Source organism: Phalangium opilio, unplaced genomic scaffold (assembly GCF_054372755.1).
Source record: "Phalangium opilio isolate 3A_F unplaced genomic scaffold, DU_Popi_V2 ptg000052l_1, whole genome shotgun sequence".
Classification (NCBI taxonomy): Eukaryota; Metazoa; Arthropoda; class Arachnida; order Opiliones; family Phalangiidae; genus Phalangium; species Phalangium opilio.
In genome coordinates, this window is record NW_028324171.1 from 1,206,887 (window position 1) to 1,229,140 (window position 22,254).

A 22,254-nucleotide genomic window follows, 5' to 3' on the forward strand; every position below is an offset into this window, starting at 1 on the left:
TTTAGAGAAAATATTTACACAAAGTCAAATAAAAAACTGTTGGGGAAGAAGAAAGTCAACTGGGACCGTGAAGTCACAGCGAACGCTTTCACACTCCGTTATCTAAGTAAACGAGCGTATGTCTATTTGAGAGACTAAAAAAATATTCCACTACCTGGTATATCAACTCTACAACGCTACGCTTCCCAAATAGATCTAAGAAAAGGCTTAATTGCTGATGTTATTTCATTGATAAAGTCAATAGGTCAAACTCTCTCCAATACAGAGAAACTTACTGTACTATCATTTGACGAAGTTAACGTCAAATCGTTTTATGAGTACGACGTCAAAAATGACCAGATAGGTGCAAACACAAATATCTGCAAGTCATAATGGCTAGGGGTTTGTTTGGAAAATGGAAACAACTCATATATTTAGAGTTTGACCAGAAAATGACCAAGGATATTTTATCAAGCGTTATTACGGAGATGCAAAAAGCTGGATTTACGGTTGTGGCTTGCGTCAATGATATGGGAGGAGGGAATATGGGACTTTGGCGTGAACTTGGTATAAATATAAATAGAGCCTGCTTTGACAACCCAGCCACTGCTTTCTCTAATACTAGGCCTTGCGATAGGAATAGAAGGGGTTGGCAGTTAGGATTTCACAATTGGCGCTAGATGTCGCTTTTCTGAGGTTTTAAACTGGTGCAAATTCAAAACTATGGGAAATTGTTAGCAACGACAAAGTGTAATATGCTAAGTTCGGCTCGAAAAAGAAAGCAAAAAACCGGTAAATAAACCGGTTCATGATACTGAACGGTTTCCGAGTTCGAAAAATATTAGTTTAAATTTGGTGTACGTTTTGACACGTGTCAATGGCGTCTGCATGGAAATTTCAACCTATCACAGCCCTTACGTTTTTCCCAAAAACTTCCACTGCCAATGAAATGCCTTAAGTTTCATTTGGAATGACCAATGAGCGAGCTTAGGAGAGGTAGGAGGAGATTTCTTTGGCAGCTGAATTTGGACACAGACATTATAAACTCCAATATTTTAATTACCCACTTTTCTAGTTTAGCAGACGATGTGCCCGGGTCAATGGTCATGGACCAGGTTATTTAGTAGTTTAGAAAATCCTTATTTCCCACCCTGGTCCGCCATAAGCTAAAGACGTGACGTCATCCGAGACTGCGGAATACGATTTTACTTTCGTCATCCCGAAAATTCGCCTCAGAAAAGAGCCATCTAACGGTTACTAAGCGCAAATTAAAAATGTCACATAAAAAATGCTTTTGTCGTACATTTCAAGGCCTAGTATTAGAGTTGGCAGTGACCCAGCCCTTCCGAATGAGAAAATATACCGTTTCGCTGACGCACCGCATGCATTGAAACTAGTCAGAAATTGGTTTTTGGACACTGGATTTGATTTCGAAGGAGTTACTGTTAAGAAAGATTTTGTTGTGACTATATTTAAGCAAGACAGAGCAGAATTGAAGATGTGCAACAAGCTTACCAAACTTCACCTTGAGTTTGTCAAAACACAGCGGCAAAACGTTCGCCTAGCTGCGGAACTGTTGTCAGGAACTGTAGCTACGGCTGTTAAGAGACTGCCTTCGTTACCCGATGAAGGTGAAGAAGAATCGCGAACAAAAACCGTTGAGTTCCTTGAAACCGTCAACAGTTGGTTCGATGTCATGAATAGTTACAGCCAAAATAATGGTACCAAAAGTGGGTATGGTGTGAATTTCAAAGAGCAGACAGCAGCTTTAGAAAATATGAGCCACCTGATGCAAGCGATAAGATGTTTCAACAAAAAAGGTGTGCCGTTAAATAGTTTGCAGCTTTTTCAAAAAGGAATTATTATATCCAATAAATCACTTCAATCTCTCTGGTATGATCTGAAATATAAGTATGGAATTAATTATATTTTGACACACCGTCTAAATCAGGACTGTTTGGAAAATTTCTTTTCCCAACTGCGAACACGCGGTGGGCTTGTTGATCACCCGACACCATTAAACGCTCTAGCCCGAATTAAAATGATTATTCTGGGTAAAAACCCCGGAATCCTACAATGAAATTCCAACACGCAATCACAGACCAATGATGAGTACTTGGTTACAAAAGTATTTGAACCAACAGATGTAGAAGAAATTGATGATGTTGATGAAATTGACTTTCTTTTCAATGCTGGCTTAGATTCAACTGCAAACTGTGATAGTACAATTCTAACGCCATTCAATTCAACGCCAATCATTCGACCTAAACTAAATAATTTTACCAATTGCATTCAGAATGTAGCGCTTTCACCATCCAAAACAAGTACACCAAAAACGAGTACTTTTGAGCCTTCACTACAAACAACACTAAGAAGAAATAACGAAAATCAGAATCCGGAAAGAAATAAGCTCTTCTATGATTTTAATGAACAAGAAGAAGGGGGTATAGAATATTTAAAGTACGTAAAAATAACATTAATGTTGTAGTCTGAAGGTAGAGATTTAAGTTGTTTTGTCCAAGGGCCACTAGGAAAACCATTCAAATATCCAGCTGCAGTTTTCAATGCTTTACCAACTTTTCTTGGAGGGCTTTTGATACCATTAGCGCTGAGTTCATTATTGGCGAGTTTGAGATTTAGCTTTCGTCTGACTGTTGTTTGATTTCTGGAGACATTTCCGAAACTAGTATTGACAGGGCTTTCCTGCAAAACGTTCTTCCTCGGTGTTAAATCCTTTTTACTTGTGAAAGATTCAAGATTTGCGCATTCACTGTTTTCCTTCCCAACGTTATTGTGAGTTGAACTTCGTTTTTCCCCTCGGGGGGACTTTGTTACTTCCATAGTGCAATGCAAATAAAATTTCTGTGGAAAATTATATCATATAAAAATTAAATACAATATATTTACAATAAAACTACAAAAACATTTGTTACTACATACCTTTTGAACTGTAAATCCATAGGCAGAGCTTAAGTTCTATCCAAGCAGAACTGCTAGCAGACGCTTTGTTGCCAACTTAACCCTAATGATAACACGCCTGCGCAAGCGTTAAGCCGACCAAAAAACGTATTCATACTTTCCTCTCTTTCAAAAGACGGGGGAAGAAGCACGGAGAGAGAGATTTATTTAACCACCTATTCGCTTTTAAATAGTGGAAAAATTTTGACTTCCACTCCCCTTAAAACCGAAGTGCTAAAATGTGTGTAGGAAAATGATAGAGAACATAAATCCGTTACACTTCAAGAAAAGGATTTTTATAACATAGACAAAGTTGTCTCCAGAGAAATAAATTTAATAGAAATGGGAAGAAATTTTCCATTTTGTTGCCTGAGGAATATATCTCAAACTCTAGATTGAACGATTCTATGCTTACATTAATTTGTAAGTTGGATATGAAAGATCTTGTACTAGGTATTAGCAGCGATAATTATATTCGAGCTTTCTACTGAAATGATGATTATAATTTCAATATCTCCTTCAATTTCTGATTGGTAGTGAAGCTGCAAAGAAAGAGGTTTTAGCTCTTTTGATTCCACGAAAACCTGGCGTAGATGACCATTGGATGCTCGGGCTTATTTTCATGAAAGCGAAAGAAATACATATTTTGGATTCGTTAAACACATCAAGCAAGGAACTACTAAAACCTTTCCAACTCTTAATGTTGATTGTATCGTGAAGTCTGGGAGCTAGTGAAGATTGAAATATTTGTCTAATAGATTGGCAATTTATTATTCCGTATGATTTCACTTAGCAAACCAATGACCACGATTGCGGATTACTCACTCAGTTATCGTTGTACTTCTTTCTAAAAGGAGAAAAAGCTAAAATAATAGAGCCCGAACTTGGTAGAAAATTTCTCTAAAAGATTTTAAATGGATCATCTGCGCAAGACAGAGAGGAAAGTATTTCTGACGAGAAAACTGTTAAACCTGATCACTGCCATCTTTAATACTAGGCCTTGAAATGTACAACAGAAGCATTATTTAAGTGACACTTTGAATTTGCGCTTAGTAACCGCTAGATGGCGCTTTTCTGAGGCAAATTTTTGCGATGACGAAAGTAAATTCGTACTGCGCAGTCTCGCATGACGTCACGTCTTTCTCTTATGGCGGACTATTTTAAAATGTCCCATAAATTTTTAAAAGAATGGCTAAAAGTGCACCTCTTTTTAGGGTAGAAAGAAACTAAAATAACAATTTTTTGGAAAAGGTTGCAATAAAGAAGCTAATTAGCAATAAATAAGGGTAAAAATATATCCAATTTAGTAAAATTTTGTAAAATTTGGAAATACAATATATTCAGTTGATAAAACTTGATAATTCCAAAAACAGGTGTACATTTAGCCGCTCATATTTTTTAAGAACTAAGAGGTCCACTGGATAGTTTGACCAATAAATTTTCAGAAGTTTTGATAGCTTGGCTATGGAGAAGCGTCTCTATTTTTGCGCACTCCAGTAGATAATGTCCTATAAATTTACCATTCAAACTGGGGGTCACTGGACACTTGTCCTATAAGACGTTTTTCTTATTTCCGGCCCTTACTATGGGTGCAATTAGTCGCTAAAATGATACTCAGTTATGTATGATTGTATCCTTCGTCAAATTCAGTGAAATCTGTTGTTCATTGATGATACTTGTCATTTCATTCAACCATATTTTCCGAAGGCTTTAAAATGTGACTGTCACACTCATTTGGCATTAACGAAACTACTGTTAACAAAGTTTATAAGACCATTGTTTGACAACTACGCGAAAGCTTTAACAGATCGCAAACAATCGTACAAAAAGTTCAAGAACAAACCTCTCTCTAGAAAAACTCCAAAGATTTAAATACATTTTACCCACGCTGTGATAAATGCCTTCTTATGTTTTAACAAGTTGAAAATAAACTTGTCGTATTAATTTTAATGTGTCAGGTTATTTTAATCAGCTGCTATATTATCCTCAATAGCTTTACTTTAACCGTTGTGTTGCAACCTTTCAACAATTTCCCATAGTTTTGAACTTGCCGCCAGTTTAACACCTCAGAAAAGCGACATCTAGCGCCATTTGTGAAATCCTAACTGCCACCACCCTTTTATTCGTATCGCAAGGCCTAGTATTAGAGAAGGCAGTGACCTGATATATCAAAACGTCTAAAGAATTGAACTCAGAAATAAACCTAAGCTATTGGAAGCAAATCTGAATCGCCACAAAGCGATGGTCCTAGTTCCAAAAAGAGTAGACAGAAGATGAAAATTTAGAGTTTAAGCAAAATATTGTTCAAACCGTTAACGAAGCACCGTCTACCTTTAAGAATGATGCAGTCTGCGAAGGTCGATTGCAAAATCAAAACGATTTAATTATTGATGAAGTGCTTAAAGAATGTAATTACAAAATTGAGACACTTCCTTTTGCCAAAATCAATGGAAAAGTCTTTCGAGAAGACCCTAACCATAAAACTCCGCTTCTGATTCGAGAAATGGTAGAGAAACTGATGAATCTATATCTATATAAATCAAAGTCCTATATAAATCAAAGTCCTGACTGACTGACTGATAATCAACGCCCAGTCCAAACCGCTTGCCATAGAAGGCTGAAAATTTGCAGGAACGTTACTCATAAGTAGTAGGCGCGTATTGAGAAAGATTTTTTCAATCCGCTGCCATCTTAAAAAATGGCGCCCAGAAATGTAAAAAATCTTCTCTATACAACAAAGTCCGCGCGATTCAAGCGATTTCAAAAATATTTAGTACACTGTCTTCCTTTAACCAATAGACAGGCTGAATGGTCTTTCGGGTTCGAATTGTCGCCATCTTTTTAAATGGCGGCCAAAAACTTAAAAATCCTTCTTTATAGAATAATGTGCACGTGAAAAGTAATAAAAATGTCCCGACGGGCTGAATGGCGACGCCGAGTGCCTTCGCTCCTAGGGTGCTACAAAAATATTAGTCAGCAGTAAATCAACCCATTCTTTATATCCTTTTTATGGAAGTTTTTATTACACGCGAGCGACGCCGCGGGTAACAGCTAGTACAGCAATAAATACGAAAACGAGGCCGTGTTTTATACGTGTTTAGGACGGGGGACGGCAGAGACAGCACGGCATATGGGATGGGTTGGAAGGATGGTAGATCTAACGTCAAAATGGTAGGTTGGGTGACCACTGCTAATGGAAGGGCAACTTCAAACCCTAAGAAAATTAGGATGTCCACCATGTCCGTCTCGCCGGCCACCGGGTGCAACGGGATTTTCTCCACCTTAAGAAAAAAAATAAATACAAATAGAAACAGAAATAAAATATAGTAGTTTCGGATAAATTAACTTACCGTAATGTACTCCCGACTCTTTTTCAGTCCATTTTCCCTGATGTTTTCTAAATTAGCGTGGTAAGGAAGATCAACTATTATCCACCCTGCTGGTTCGTCGAGAAAAATTTCATTATGCCATAATTGGCGATATTTTCTAACAATCGTCTCAAATATTTTAAATGTTAATACTAAATTGGGGGCTATTATCCCTAAAGTCGCCGTGTAGGTGATTCTACAGATGGTGGGCTTGCAAGACTCCATGGTCTAATTCCGTATTTACTTCCGGACAGGTCAAGTTAGAAAGATACTCTCCATAAATGTGAAGCGCTATTTATACGGTTGTCGGTAAAAAAAGCCAATGGAAAAAAGCCAAGGTACTAAAAGACAAATTTACGAATACAAAAAAAGCCAAGGTAGAAAAATTCACAAACGCGGTAAAAAAAGCCAATGGATAAAAGTCAAGATTAAAAAACCACAAACGCAGTATAAAAACCCTAACACATACAACAGTTGCGATAAACGTAGAATGGAGTCAAAAATTATAAATAGTGAGAAAGGTACACCGAAGTTTTGCTTCGAAGGCTTTATGTTCGTAATAAAATACAAGGGAAAAACTCAAATATCTTGGAGATGTGAAAAAAGTTCATCCATGAAGTGTCAAGCTGTTCTAAAAACTAATTCAGAAATGAAGGAACCTTTCCATATTCCTGAAATTCACGATCATGCAGCAAGTGAAGCAAAGATTGCTGTTGCTGAAGCTCGCCAATCTATGAAACGAAGGGCCGAGTCAACTCTGGAGAAACCTAATCAAATCCTATCTACCGTTGCAGCTCAGTTGCCTGAAGAAATTAGGGCAATGTTGCCATCTGAAGATATTTGTCGTCGAACCTTGCGTAACGTTAGATCCAAAAAGCGGCCAAAAGATCCACAATCACTTGAACATTTAAGGCTTAGCGAAGAATGGAAAATAACAACCGGTACGAATCCAAAAATGTTTCTACAATACAACGGAACAAAGGCGAAAGAACCCCTTTTTATTTTTACAGCAGATGAATTTCTTGAACAACTGGCAAATTCTACTGCATGGTTCATAGACGGGACATTTAGTGTTGTCCCTAAAATATTCTCCCAGCTTTGTGTCATCCATGGACAAGTCGGTACAGATCATTGTCCATTGCTCTATGCTCTGATGGAACGCCAAACTCTATCCTTATACGACGAACTATTTGAATTCATTACATCGAAATGTCACTCAGATCCATCGAGGATAACTGTAGATTTCGAAAGAGCTGTTCATCAAGCCATTCGTAATGTGTTTGGTGACGAAGTCAAAATTCAGGGATGCTTTTATCATTTAACTCAATCTACTTGGAGAAAGATATCAACCCTTGGCCTCATCAATTGGTATAATACCGATGAACAGTTCAGACTCTTTTGTGGTCAACTCGATGCATTAGCTCTTCCACCACTGGATCAAGTAAAAAATGGCATGTCATACCTTCGAAGTTGCATCCCAAGCGGTGCAGAAGAATTAGTCGATTACTTCGATAACACTTACGTATCCGGTCCATTTCGAAAAACTCGGGTTCACGATAGACGTCTTGGACTCAAATACCGAAGAGGAAACGACGCATCTATGAAGAACTACAAACTCGTTTAAAAAATTTGTGTGATGATTTTAACAGTGGTCGAAAAGATATTCCTCAATTTCTTCGAGGCGTTAGCCACAATATAAGATTTGGACAACCGTACATATAAAATAAAAAGGCTTTTTTTTCCATATTTTTCTCTTTTTTTACCTTGGCTTTTTTTACCTTTGCTTTTTTTACTGTGACTTTTTTCACCTGGATTCATTTATAAAGCAAAACAAGTATGAATTAAATTTTTATTTCAAGTGAAATGTACACATTTTTTTCAACCATAAATTTAATCTGAAAGCTTTAAAAAGACAACAATATTGTGTATTTCTATGGTAAAAACAGTTCGCTGGTGGGGGTTTCCTTTGAAGGACCGCTTAATTTGGGGGAACCCAGAGTCTCGACATTTCCCACGGTGCCACCGATAGATTTCGAAATAAAGAGGTCAAGTTAGAAAGATACTTTCCATAACGCTCTGGTTTAAAACCACTTTGATTTTCGAATCCCGATATTTTGGTTAAAATCTTAATTGGTTGACCATTTACAACAGTATCTCTTGGAAACTACAGAGATACGTACTTACCGGCAGAAATCAATATATCACGTTCATCATTTTCTCTGCGTTTACAAGTTTCGCATGCCAACATTGTTAGTCTCATCCTTTCGACTAATAGTTTACATTCAACAAAACTATATTATTTTGATTACATCACTATAACTATGTTTCTTGCGACTGGTGATAGTCTTAAAAGTATGGCATAATCATTTAGAGTTGGAACAACAACAACAGCACATACTATAATTAAGAACACTTGCTAGATTATTTGAGAGGTTTTATTACCTTTGTATTTACCGGTAATTTGAAACAAACAAACAATTTTCATTGTAGGCCTAGTTATGTGTAACTGTTTGGGATGTTATATAGATGCCATCAATAGAGACATGGCGACTTATAGAAAAGGAGTATCGAGAAAAATGTAACTTCCTCTGTGTTGTGAAGCAGTTGATAGGAAGCACATACAGATCATTCAACCAGCGAAATCAGGCTCCATTTATCACAATTATAAAGTAAGGTTACATATGAGAAAAAAGATGGTGGAATGCATTCACGACTTGACTCGGTTGCATTGCTACACTAAAAGACGTTATATGCAATTTTTAAAACTAAAACTGATATTAAACGGTTTCTAAGGTAAGTAAAATTTTCATTACTATATCGTTAATTAGTATTTTCAATTGAAATTGAAAAGAATATAAACGTGTAAATAATTCATAACAGTGGAAAAGTTAGTCGTTGGTATTGAATTATACACTGTAGTGGATTTAAAATTTAGTGCCACATATTTTAGTAATATAAGGTTTCAAACGTAACTTTATTTATTTGTTTACAGTTGTTAGCATTAAACAACGTTACCGTAGCTTAACTTTGTCGCAAAACTGATCAACATTCCATTCTTGAAGTCATCATTTCAAAGGAGTGGAAAAACACGTCCATGCAAGGCTATAGGCTCATACCTCTTACCTCGGTGGCATCCCCCCTAACGGAAGAATTTCAGTATATAATTTTTAAAATATTTTACACGGCACAATTGTGGCCTACCCGTGTTATTTTTTTTTCTAAGTTTAAATTATGAAGAGAGTTTTTTGGATATTTTAAAATTATTTTACAAGGCACAATTGTGGCCGACCCGTGTTATTTTCATTCTTTTATTAATACTTCCTCCTCCTGGGAAGTCATGTCCCCTTCACTAGAAATTTCTTCATCACTTTTTACCTCCTCTTCACCGCTTAATTTTTGGGTTGTTACATTTTCTACGGGCGTCTTCGGATTAATTGCGCATTTCTAGAGTGAAATTAGAAAATTACTATCTAATATTAATTATAATGAATATTTAATTCACTCGCATTTTAGGTCCCTTCACAATTACAATTATTGCACAAGTTCTTTTAAGATATTACATGGCTTTCTTGTTTCATTTAGTTGAGGCTCATTTCCTAATTCATCATCTATTTTTTGTAAGGGAAGTTTAGAAAATCTTTCTGATAATTACATTTCAGTTTGGTCCTGAAAGAAATTTTTTAAAACAACAACGTTACAAGAGGTTCTTGGAATTGCAGGCCAAAAATACGTGACCAAAATGAACATAAGGAAAACCAAGCCAAAGCAGAGATAAACTAAGAAAGATATTTACTTTCCCCCATCACCAATTAGACTGTCTTGGACATATGCAAAGACCTTTAAAGTAAACCTATACCCGAAGTTCTAATAATTATAAAATTTTCACTCACTACAAAAGGACATTTGAACGTTTTTTCAAACGTTATTAGTTCTTGAAAGATATTTTTTAATGCACTGGTAAGTTCTTCCCAACCTTCTTTAGTCACGCAATAATCCGCCGAAAACGGAAGAGGGAGGCTTCTATAGAAGAGAAAAATCATTGATGATTTAGAAGTTCTAGATCTTCGTTAAATTGCACACTCACTTCTTAAGATGATTTTTAAGGAGAATCTCATTCAATTTAAGATCTGTTACTGAACCTAGTATTCATTTAAAGAAAAAAAATTAAAAAATTAAAGGTAAAGATTCTGCATTCCACATATAACATACAGTTTCTACTGAAAAGGTCTGCGACATCTTTGTCAAGATTCATGGACTCCTTTCTTTGTTTTTTACTTAGGTCCTTTGGTAACAGTGGAGTAAGAAGAACAACGTTTTTCCCTTCCTTCCTAATGGTAAATTCTACCTCCATAAATAGCCTAGTTATATTTCGCCTACAATCTTCGTAGTTGTATTGATTTGAAATCTGAAATATTTATGGTACATTCGCATCATAAGTAACAAATTGGCAATTATAAGCAAGCCTGACAAAAAGTTAGTACCACGTATTTAATATTTTAAAATGAATTACCATTTGAAGTAGGTCATTCGTGCCAACCCACATTGCAAGATATTCATTTTCAATTTTAGGAATGAAACTGACAATTGACTTGATTGTCGCGTCAGACTTCGTAGTAATTGTTGATTGGTAGTATCTATTTTCTATGGTTAAGTATTAAAGAGATGAGACTAAAAAATAAAGCCCTCCCCCAAAAAGTAGGGATGCACCGATATATCGGTTATCGGTATATCGGCCGATATATCGGCCTATTTTTTTCATATCGGTATCGGCCAATATCGGCTTCAAGTAAACCGATATTTCAGGGAAAAATTTGACAAGACATAAGGTACTCAATGAATACTAATTGAAACATATCACAACTAATTTATTCCCCTAATTTAAAATTTCTCTTTAAAAATGCAATGTTTTCCAGAATCTCAGTTTTATCCCGTTGTTCACGACTATGAGTAAATAATTACCCTAGTTTCCCATACCTCCCACAAACAATCGAAGTCGACACTGACGCTCTCTAATGCGTTTGGTACTTGTCACTAATGTACACTCTGAACTTTTCACTTGTGGTCCAAAATTTTGCTTATAACGCTACTTCTTGTTGAACAAAGAACGGAGCTGTATTTTTACTAAAAACCAAATTAGACCACACCACTTTTTAAGGAAGGGGGTTAAGGCTAAAATAATGTAGCGGTACCAGATTAAACGAAAGAGATGTGAAACATGTCTCTAATAAAACAAAGGAAAAACGTAAATGGTCCTAAACAATGTTGATTCTACTCTTGGAAACCATATTCATGGAGAAATATTACTTTTTTATATAATAATATAATATCGGCCGATATATCGGCCACGAATTTCCGATATATCGGCCGGCCGATATATCGGCTGTACCCATATCGGTGCATCCCTACCAAAAAGGAAAGAAAATTACTTGTTAAAAGACTTTAATTCCAAAATTCAACAGGCGGTGAAAGTACTTGAAGGTCTCCAACAATTGTAAACCCGTAAAATTCGGTTACTAATAGGAAGAAAAATAGCTTTGTAAATTTTTCCATGAACCTTAGAGGTTACATAAAATAAGCTAGGCTACACATAAGAGGCAACAATTCCGAATAAAATTAAAATATTTACTCAGGCCTTTTGTTTCATTTTTTTTGTCCCACGTGTGTCATCTAAATTAAGAATTAAATTTCTTTATTGAATAGCGTGAAAAATTTATATATTTGTAGTAAAACTTTTGCCCAGTATTAGTTTTGGTAACGCTAAGGGGCGTAAGTTTACTACTGTGTAGAATTTCACGGTCTTAATGTTTAACCATTATATTTAGGACGCCAATTATGGTCCCTCCCTCTATCCCCTCTTTGAACTTAGTAAGGTTCAGGTCTTCGAAAATCTTTCGAGGTCCTTGTTGGACCACCTTGGCTATATCCTACGGTTAAGAAAGATAATTGTTTGTAATACCTAAATTATTTTATTTTTACTAAATGTGGACCGCGCAAAGGGATAAATATGCGAGTTTAATTTTTTATTAAGAAAATCCCGTCAGGGATTTTCTATTTATACTCAATCCGAAATCATAATGTTAAACTCTATGGAGCTTAACATTATGAGGTGGAAAAATTTTTGCGAGTTAGACCCAAGGTTTCGCGACCAAGGGGGTACACTTTTTTCATAGCCTAACTTTACAGCACTAGCAAAGGCTGAAAAGGTATAGTATCTCATTTCTCTTAGTGTAAGGTTAACTTGGCCTTTTTCAAAAAAATATTTTTAAACCACGCGCTAGCTCAAGCGCCAGCACGCGCTGCATTTCAATAAAAGTTTCAATTCAAATCTCGCGCTTAATTTCACCATTTTGATTCTCTAAGCCTAATGTTAAATGATCACAAAGAAATAGTTGGAGAATTTTTATAATTTTCACATGGTTTCAACGAATATTTAGCATTGTGTGTTTTTATACAGTGCATTGTATTACCCGACCATTCCAATTTCCAAATGTAAGTTACGATTTAGTGAAATAATTAGTCTTAAAAAAATTGGACGATTGAGTTTGACTATTCCAGAACTAATTTATTCCCAAATAACGTTTCTCCCCAAAAAGGGACAGATATTATACCAAAACGAGTTTTGCTTCGCAGTCCTTAAAAAACTGCATTTATACGCAATCCGCGACACTTTTTCAAACCCACAAAGGGCCAGAAACTAGAAATTATTATACTGTATGTATTGCAATTTGAAATGAAGTTTAATCGTTATGAGAAATTTGCTTTTAATTGCGTAGTTCAAACATATGTTCTGATTAGAAATTTTACAACAAAAACCAGTATAAATGCGGCGTTTTGGAACAAAGAGCTAAATCAAGGACGATTATGAGTCCTTATGACTCGAGTTCGAATAAGTATAAGTTTAAAACTTATACAAGATGTAACAACACACATATGAACATCTTTTCTGAATGTATGATAAAGGTCAGAAATACGACAATGCTTTTAAAGCCACAAATCAGAATGCGGGACCTCATTTTAGGAGTAGTAAAGCGAAATTTTAATTGAAATAAGTGCTCTTCTTATCTGTTCCACCCTGAAAAATTAAAATGCTAGAAGCTCATTTTGTATTTTTTCGCCTTAATTATTTGACAGGGATAAGTTTTTACGGGAACAGATTCTATATAATTTCATACGTGAAAATCTAAGCTCCCTTTATCTCGAAACGCCACATTTATACCCGTTTTTGTTGTAAAATTTCTAATCATAACAAATGTTTGAACTACGCAATTAAAACCAAATTTCTCATATCGATTAAACTTCATTTCAAATTGCAATACATACAGTATAATAATTTCTAGTTTCTGGCCCTTTGTGGGTTTGAAAAAGTGTCGCGGATTGCGTATAAATGCAGTTTTTTAAGGACTGCGAAGCAAAACTCGTTTTGGTATATATATATATATATATATATATATATAAAATGAAACTCGCATATTTATCCCTTTGCGCGCCCCTATTTAGTAAAAATAAATTAATTACCATATCCCCTTCGATCTTTCTCCATTTCACAATAATTTTCAACCGCTGCTTAAAATGAAAAGATCATTACATTTATGAGCGACTAGCAGCAAATTGCCTAGTTAAAATTTTGCACGAAGTAGGATTATGTGTATCTACTGTAGAATTGAAAACGCTTTCCAGCACGAAAAGATTTCAGATGGTTGAGTACTACTACGTGGCAACCTCTCCAATCTTACCTCAGTTCAGGGCGGCTTGCGAAAGGGTTTCGTCTTTCCAACGACCACAATGGAGGACGTCTTAAGGTAACTTTTTTTTCCAGAAAAGGCCAGCTGACGAAAAGGGAAATCTACAAAATGGCCACACAAAGCAATTAAAATAATTGATTTAAAACAACACATTAAGTCAAGCTAAAATTTCCTAAATAATTACAATTAAAGACGAATACCTACGAAAAAAGGGCCAAAACTATTGGACCTTCCTACATTTACTAGTTTTCTACACGTTGGGACATGCTACAAAAGAAAAATTCAAACGTCTAAGTTTTACTTTTAGTTTAAACCAAGTGACCTCACTAGGGAAATCTACAAAATGGCCACACAATTAGGTTAGAAATTACGTGACTTTGCGTTGCTTTAATGACTGACTCAAATCGAGTGGTTGGGCCGAAGTACAGCAAATTCAAAGAGCGGTTTTGATTCTAAAATATTCTATGATGTTTTCCCAAGGGCCACCCTAAACAAGTTTTATAACTGGAGTGTTTTAGTTATAACCACTAAATTATATTTTTCCCCAATGAATACTCAAAGGGGTCATTCATATAGCGCTCTAATAATAAGCTATTTATGGGTTTTTCCTTGTGATTTTATGTCGTACAAGTTACATTTTCGACCTAAAATCGCTCATATGTACTTTGCTCCTATCACCCTTTTATAAAGTGCCTGATTTCTTGGCTTCCACTGTTAAAACGTTTGCCCTAAACGATGCCATTCCTCACTAACTCTGGTATGCCTCTTTATACAATTAAAACCTTTGTATGGAAAACAATTATTGAAAAATTGGCCACTACTATATAACCGACTAACTAGCACAACCTGATGATCTTTTTTGTACCTTTAATATTAGGGCAATGACGAGCTATATGGCCCGGCTTCCGACACTCATAACACCGTCTTTCATAGGGTTTTCCCTCATTTCTCCACCACGGATTTCGTCCACCGCGTCAGCGACGCTCACCGTGTCCACCACGACTATAATTGTAAGAGTAACGTTGCGGTTAAAGGTGGCTTCTCTTAAACCTTCCATTTTGCTAAGCCTAGGCCTGTTAACAACAAATTTAATAAACTTAATAAATTAACGTCGATTAGTTGCTCACACTCGATTTCTTAAACTTGGTCATATAATTTAATATCGAGTTTATATATATGCCTTAGTTTAAAAAAGATATGTGAAATTACAAATTATTCTTAAATTGTTCATGAAACTTACTTTTTTCGATCCAAAGTTTGAATTTGAGAGTTGACGGCCAAAGATACGGCCAACTTCAATCAAGTTCTCCCGCGTGCGAACGAAATACAAGCTGGTCGTTCCTAAACCTATACAATATTTTTTACTAACCTATAGCAGTGCTGCTATGATCACAAAATTTCCTGCCAGCCTTTCAGTCTTTCATGTCTATGGTCTTTCAGTTTGGTTTTACTCTTTAAAGGCCTAACGTAATATTTTGACGCCATTTTCTTGAGATTTCGAGAATCCTGATGCCCTCAGGTTACTATTCTACCACAAGACTAATTATTGCTTTCATTTCCAATTAATTTTAATTAACACATTGCTATTTTGTTTTAATTTCGATTTCCTTATTCCTTCTTTAAAAGCACGTTAAGCCTACTTTTTAAAGTATATGTCCTCATTATTCTTTCATTGTTATATATATATTTCAATTTTATTTAACGAAATCTGTGTGCCTTTGCAAATACATAAGGATCTGTGTGTACCTTTTCAAACACAAAAAGGTCTGCGTGTATCTTTGCAAGTACAAAGGCGTTCTGTGTGAACCTATACCAAATACAGTAGAAAAGTTACACTCATTTTTGAATAATTGAAATGTTTTCTCGAGAAAAACGAAAAAAAGCGTTTAGTAATGCAAAAAAGAAGAGCCGAAACCGAGCTAAAATTGCAAGTTCAAAGTAAATCATGAAACATGATCAAACTAACAAACTTAAGTGTAAACGGTACTATCTTAAAAACCAAGGGTTCTCTAAGAGAAATAATGGAGCTTAGGTACGATCTCTTCAATGTCAATCAGATCTATCCATTCAAATAATTTAAGCCTATCTATATTTTCCAAAAACCTTATTCGAAACCAAAACCATTAATGTGTAATTTTATCCGCTCATGATTACGTAGCGTAATTTTGGATTCGTAAAGGAGTTGACATAATCTTTTGCGTATGTTTTAAAAACATTAATTAACAGATAAAATAATTAAATAATAATTTTTAACGTCAATTAAATACGTTTCTTTATTTACAAATAATATTGTTACCGGATAGTTTAATGTGCAATTAAAGTAGGTGTATATAATTTGATAAAAAACCAACAACCTTATCAAATCCGATTTTGCAATACTGTTTTTTAATCAGAGTTAAGTTAGTGCTTTGTAGTTATCCATTTTTAACCGTTTCTTAATCCGTTATCTGCAAGCTGACGGATTTTCAATTGTCAGTTTAAAATGATCTGGCGGGTCACTCGGGTGGTCGTGGACGGTGGTACTAGTGTTTCGGAATATAAGTGCATGTAGACCTTGGTTAATGGCTACAGCTTGTTCTTCAGAACTCGGTTTACCCGAATCGTCGCAACCTGACGTTGCACAAACGTGAAGTGACTGTAGGCGGCATTTCAACATCTCATATCGAGAGCCTCACCATGGCAAAACAATTTGCAAAATGAGTGTACTGTGATAAGTAAGTACCAACATCTTATTTGTTGTATATTACGTGCAAAAATAGTAACTATTTCTTACGAAAGTGCGTCGTATACACGAGGATCCAAGACCAACTTAAGCACAGGGAACTTAAAATACCACGTTGAGAAGAAACATCCCAAATATAATACTGATCGCGATTATCAATGGTGAGTTGCAATAGCTAATACCTATAGATGAATAGAAATCATACTTTTATACACTGTTAAAAAAAATGGAACTGTTTGACACCTTTAGAGGTGTTTCCTAATGCATCCCCAGCAGCACCCCTATTGGTGTTTAAAAGCACCATTCGATAGGATGTCAATACGCACCTTTCAAAACGGTGCGAAATAATACCTTATCTGAAGGTGCTTTTTATATCCTGTGAGGTGTTTTAATCACTTTGAATAGAGGTGTATATTAATACCAGAAAAAGTGTTAATAAACCCTTCAAAAAAAGGTCTTTTTGAGACTAATTTGGTGTTTTTAAATTCCATTGACGTTGGTGCTTTTTAATTCTTGTTAGGTTTAAACCATCATTCTTAATAGAGGATTATAATTATACCAGAAAGGTGTCTATAAACTCTGTAAAAGGTGTTTTTTGAAATTATTTTTTTCAAAACACATGAGTTACCATAGATTAGTCTATCAAAATAGCTGCTCAAAATCTGCTGCTCAAATCCAGTGGATTAAGGGTAAACGTTTTTCTGCTGTAAGCCTTATTCAACCGTGTAAGAATTGATATGCGTGTGAAATGGTTACTTTAACCTTTACTGTATATCCTCAATAGTTCTATTTAATTACCTGATTTACATCATTCAAATGTGTATTTAATTTTCGGCTCACTGTGAACCGTCAAGACCTTCTCAAAGACCCACGAATTCAAGGAACCAATCCGAACAACGCCTACCCTAACATTTCGAAGTAAGATTTAGTGTAACTAGGAAAGTTAAATTTCAAGTTTACACTGTATATAAATGTAGTAAAGCTGAATTAAAAAGTAAACACCAAATTTGATATATTAATATAAAAGATCTTCTTGGAATATTGAAATGAAACAGAACTTTATAGCTACAAAACTACTTAAAGAATCGTAATGCCGAATCATACTTAACATATTTTCATTTAATATTCTACAATAAGAAAATGTTATGGTTTTGTAAGAGATAATTTTATCCTACTCGCTTTATATTAACTTTGATTTGCGTGTAGTGTTTCGACTCAGATGCAATCTTCATTACTCGTTCTATATCAACTTTCACTTGTGTCGTTCCGAAGAAAGAAAATTATCTTAAATATTTAAATAAATATAAATTATATTAATTTTTTTAATCGTCAGTATTTTACCTTAATTCTAGTTAAGTGGTTTTAAGAACGTTATTTTGAAAATGATTTTAAACATAGTTATTGTTGAAGTTTGACTTCTAGCGTAAACCGTTTACACAATTTTTGGAAATTTAGGGTATATAAGGCGATTGATTCACAAATTGTAGGAATAAGCGCTATTGCGTCAACCTTTGGTCAAAGCCCTGCCATTGGGAGGCTGGTCGTTTCTCTTAACTTAAGCCGATCGCGCGTACATCTTAATCCCAACGATGATAATGGAGTAGAAGCCAATGTTTCAGTTTGGCGTGTATGTGGTATACACAGAAGACTATATGATGGTGTTGTCAGAAGACAATAAGTACAGATTAGCGTGTATGTGGTATATACCATTAGAAAAACAAGTGTGGCGATAGAGTAATGAAGTAGAATTTTTACCTCTCTCCGAGTGACTGGACGTGTCTGTGGGTCTGTCTGTCACCGCGTTCGCAGTTGGCAAATCCAAGCAAACGTGTTCGTAATTTCCGGAACGCGTTCGCAGTATAAAGAAATTCGGAAAATGTTACTTCGTTGCTATATCCATCTTATTTAACGTCAATCTTTAACTATCCGTTACACCTTCATCTGCTGTCTAACAACCAATTGTTTCACCCAATGCTAACCGGTATTTAATGGTTTCTAACAACAACACCATGCACAAGTCTTTCGTGTACACCACATACGCCACACGTCCACACGTGAGACATGAGAAACGTCTAGCCTCCTAATGGCAGAGCTTCCACCAAAGGTTCACGCAATTGCGCATTTCTTATCTCTTAGAGTGAATCAATCACCTTATATACCCAAAATTTACAAAAGTTCTGATATAGGTGTTTCCTAGAAGTATAACTCTATAGATAGCTATGTTTAAAATTATTTTAGGAATTAAATTTCTTAAACCTACCTAATAATAATTAACGTAAAATACTGACAATTAAAATAATTCATAGCACTTATATTTAATTAATTTTTTAAGATAAACTTCTTTCTTTGGAATGACAAAAAAGAGAGTTTATATAAAACGAGTAATGAAGATTGCATCTGAATCGAGACACAACACGCATATCAAAGTTAATATAAAGCGAGTAGGATGATAAGATCTCTTCCAAAAGGATAAAATTTTCTTTTTGCAGAATATTAAATGGAAATATTTTAAATATTTTTCGGCATTACGATTCTTTTAGTAGTTGTGTAGCTATAAAGCTTTGTTTCATCTTAGACACACAGATACGTCCAGTGTAATACCTCTCCGTGACGTCATCGTCACTCGGAGAGATAAAAACCTGTGTCAAGGGGAAATTCAAGTGATAACTTTATGAATTACTCTAATTCCAAGACATTCCAGCATATTGAACTCTTCGAGAATTATTTTCCAATGATTGAAAAATATAAATTCCTTCAAATATTAGAATAAGCTAGTCCTAAGAAATGTTAAATAATTTATATTTTTAAAATCTTTGGGTTATTTTTAGGATGCTTATCTGTGCAGGTAGAATTAGTAGATTATTTCCCTCTAAGCTCATATCAATAACCTTTCACTTAAAAAGACACCATATCAGCTTAAAATGTGTAAAGTAAAGCCCAAAAGGTGTTTATTCGCACCATTCGAACAGATTTATATTAAAAACACTATTTCCGTTTAAAAAACAATTTAATAAGGGTCAATTAACACCTAAAGGTGTGTCTATGTACCAGTGAATCACAATTTCCTTAAAAAATACCTTAAAAGAGTCAACTAGCACCTTTTTACGAAGAAAACACCATTTCATTTAAAAAACACTCCAAAAAGAGTGTATAAACACCTCAAGGTATTTCCGAACACCCATGAAACACCTTTTTTTCTAACAGTGTATACAGGAGAAGTCCATGTCCATGTGCATAAACAGATTTAAAAACAAAAGACGTTAGACTTCAAATTTGGCAATTTTTTCAACAGCCCGCATATTATCTTCACCTGTTTTTCTGTTTCCGTGGTATCCGTTTTGAGAGTTGTTTTGTTTGTACCCAACCGCGTTTCTGCAAAAGCGCCTTCAATGTCGCTGTTTATCAGGATCTCATATCTCTTGATCATGCTTCTTGAGCTAATTTTATGGTGTGATCTTTCCCTAGTAGCATTTTCTATCCGTTATGTAGTCCGTCTATTGTCGGTACAGGCGGTTAGTTGTCCGAATCGGTTAATTGTCGGTAAATGTCTTCAAACCACCTTAAGTCGGATACACGACTCAAAACACGACGTGGAATGCACATTGCCTACTAAATGGGTCGGACATCAAGTATTGTAGACCGACAGTTCGATAATTCTTTCGGGCCGATTGATCAGGTTTGGTGTCGGCCCGACTAGTTTTCTACTGGGTTCGTTCAAACTGAGAGCAAAATGTCCTAGAATCTGGCGCCTTCAAATTATTTAATTACAAATATACGGGCACCCAAACATAGGCCCCTAAAACAAGGAAAAAGTTTCAAACTTGCAGTAATACGTACTAGCCTGCCCATCTTGTTTAGAAGAGATGGAAGTCTTTGGAAGATGTTTAAACACTGCAACACTTTCATTTAGCTTCATTTTTACCTACTCAAGCACACTGCAATCCATTTATTACTACAAGATAAAGGTTCAATAACATTGTAGCGAAAGGGGAAAAACGTGACGCTGCTCTTTATAACTACTAGCAAAGGCGCGGTTATAACAAAGACTATTTTACAGTGGCCCGCTGTAGCGCAAAAGGTAATATCGAAGTGCTGTAGTTCTTCTAAATCAGAAGACCAGGATGATGTCTTGCTTCACGTGTGGGACTATTTCCTTATTTTAAGAGTCATTGTTTGGGAGCCCATATATCCGTATCTAAATAGTGTAGACCCCATATTTTGGACAAATTCCACTTACTTTTATCCAGAAAAATGTCCTTTTTATAGCAGACTAATAAGAAACAACATGTATAGGTCCCATTCATTAGAAACTAGACTATTCAACACTCTCAGTTCACACTACAGTAATAGTATGTTTTACAAGTGTTAGCAATTACAGTGGACAATGCCTCTGATAACAAAAGGTTTAAGAAGAAGCTTGACCAGAGAAGGCCACACTTAGGACTTAGATTCCGAACTGGAAATCGAATTAGTTGCCTTGCTCACATGACCACCCTAAATCCCAGCCTTCTTGCAATAGTGAAGAAGAGTGTGGTCCTGAAGACATTGTGATTTCAAACTTGGAGTCAAGCATGGGCAATAATGTAGCTAAAGTAAAATGCAACTATAATCTTCTGGGAGTCCACTCTGTACCAATTGAATTGGTTTTTTGACATTTGACTATAGTGACGTGCACATGAGTTGAGCTTTAGGTTCCCTTGTATCTTTGATTTACCAATGTAGTGGGCTATTAGCATATCATATTCTCTGTCGGTTGCTTAAGTTTTATGTACCCCCCATCTACCTAGCATATTAAGAGACTAACCTTTATCTCCACGAATCGATTGCAGAAGAACATAACCTCTTAAAGTTCGGTTATTCAAGTTATTCTAGGTTGTCGTCTTTAGTTTAAAAAGTTGAGCTAGTGCTTGGATACATATAGAGGCATAATTCTAGGAGAGCGGTCGCTCTCTTAGATAAGACTTGATACCGCCTCTAATGCTAAAGGAGGGTTTTTTGATTGGCCGTAACGTTTTTAGTATTGTGTTTGCTACTTTGAAATTTTGCCAGTGAACTAAAATATGGGCCCTTATTTTGTGGTTAAAATGTCAAAGAGATCCAACTAACTATAATGAAAAAAGTTGTTAAGGGTGGTTTTAGAATCCATAAAATTAATCCGACATTTGGTGAAAGATACAATATTCTTCCATAGACATAACATGGGAATTTTATAAAAAAAGAGCATTTTCTCCGAAGGCATATAAAGAAAACTAATCACTCGTTACGTTTGGGAACCATCTTAAATGAAAGATAACACTTCATTCTACCGACTTTTCAAGTTTCATAAAGATCAATTAAGTTTAAGTATTGATTTTTATCATTATTAACACATACTTTGACTTACGTTGTTTTGGTTATTGGAATTACAGCGTTTTACCACTGTTATTTAGCCCTAATTTTTTAAATTGGACTTACGGCGTTTTTGTCGTGATTCACGCCGTTAGAG

The 22,254-nt window shown here is 35.4% G+C and overlaps 2 long non-coding RNA genes across 2 annotated transcripts; both read right to left on the reverse strand.

The window, feature by feature from the left end:
• Positions 1-2,329: 2,329 nt before the first annotated feature.
• Positions 2,330-3,616, reverse strand: LOC149673399 (uncharacterized). Its single transcript, XR_016367091.1, has 3 exons — positions 3,353-3,616; positions 2,920-3,171; positions 2,330-2,841 (listed from the first exon to the last, which is right to left on the reverse strand). It is a non-coding gene; the product is annotated as an uncharacterized LOC149673399 (long non-coding RNA).
• Positions 3,617-16,519: 12,903 nt separating this feature from the next.
• LOC149673400 (uncharacterized) lies at positions 16,520-21,822 on the reverse strand. Its single transcript, XR_016367092.1, has 3 exons — positions 20,080-21,822; positions 16,821-16,951; positions 16,520-16,752 (listed from the first exon to the last, which is right to left on the reverse strand). It is a non-coding gene; the product is annotated as an uncharacterized LOC149673400 (long non-coding RNA).
• Positions 21,823-22,254: the final 432 nt, after the last annotated feature.